Genomic DNA, 1,455 nt, shown 5'->3' with positions numbered 1-1,455 from the left:
TCTGAGAAAGTACACTGAGATATGATCATGTAATACATCCAATCCTAGAATATAAAATATCAACACAAGTAATAATGTCTAGTAATATACTAAGTAAATACAAAATAAAGAAATGATCAAGGAGCGGGATTCTCTGGTGGAGATGATGGCTCTATGGCTGCCTCGTGAGTGGCCTGGAGTGGGACATCGACTCTGGTGGTTTCCTCAACTGGAGTCATCTCCTCAGCAGGAGCTATGGGCTCTGATGGTCCAAGAATGTCAGTTTGAGGTGGTGAAAGTCCCAGATGCTGCTGAATATGACGAAGGATAGAAGTATGCTGGTCTTGTTGAGCATGTATGTCTGCCATCTGCAGGAATAAAGCATTGTGCGTAGCGGTTAGTGTCTTAAACAAATGTACCATGGCACGAAACTCCATGGCAGATATGGTAATAGAGGCCTCCGATGTAAGAGGTGCAGCTAGTGGAACAGGAGATGTAGTAGGGGAGATTAGTAGAGGTGGTCTCAGGCATAGATGGTGCAGTAGGGGTTGGTGGTATAGAATCTGTGGGAAGCTCTTCTTACTGTGTTTGCTCAGCCTGTGCTGGCACTGGAGATGCTGGCTTGGGCAGTGCTACTTTAAGTGCTGAAAAACCTGCCAACTGTGTCCATTAGTCGAGAGTAAAATGCTCTTGACAATGGTGATGACGCTCAAGGTGGGGCTCTGTAGGATAACCCATATGCTCCAATATATGGTAGAGCAGCCTTGAAAATAGAAATGGAATAGTGTCAGCTTGCTATAGCTTCTTCTTGCAAACTTTATCCTCAAAGTATAGGAGAGCGGCCATAATCAGGTGATGTGGCCCAAAATAGAAGCCCTTAGATATCCTGAATAATGCGTCCAGAATGGCTCCTCGCCTCTGTACTAGATGCTGAAGAAGGAAAATGTTGGATTGCAACAATGCATCTACTAGGAGCATCCCCGATGGAAGCTCCTTACGTAGAAGGAATCAATCTCCATAAGTCCTCCTCGATAGGATGCGGACCATGTTTCGTTGAGATATAGGGAACCACTGCTTAAAATGTACTAGATCGTCTGGCTGATATGGAATATGGAGAGCCTTAGCAATGTGCCTAGCCTCTAGGATACCCTGGCGCCCGTTAATGCTGAAATGAATGGCGGTGGGACTCTGGGCACCCTGAGTAGTCATGGACTGATAGAAGTCCATTGCTACTCTAGGGTAGAAAAACTCCTTGGGAGTTATAAGGCGCTCGAGATGGTACCTTTGGAGCAATCCAAATGAATCCCGAAGCTCTGGTTGATGTCGCATGGCCTCAATATCGAAATAAAGCTCATAATGAAATGGCTTGGCTCTACAATCTTAATTTCCCTCAATGGGCGGCGCGGTAACCATAGGCCTTTTGATGATGACTTCCGAAGCAATGCCGGAAGGACGCTGAGAATCCGCTGGAGCCTA

The sequence above is a fragment of the Vitis riparia genome, unplaced genomic scaffold (genome assembly GCF_004353265.1).
Source record: "Vitis riparia cultivar Riparia Gloire de Montpellier isolate 1030 unplaced genomic scaffold, EGFV_Vit.rip_1.0 scaffold718_pilon_pilon, whole genome shotgun sequence".
Taxonomy (NCBI): domain Eukaryota; kingdom Viridiplantae; phylum Streptophyta; class Magnoliopsida; order Vitales; family Vitaceae; genus Vitis; species Vitis riparia.
This window is presented reverse-complemented; position numbering follows the sequence as displayed.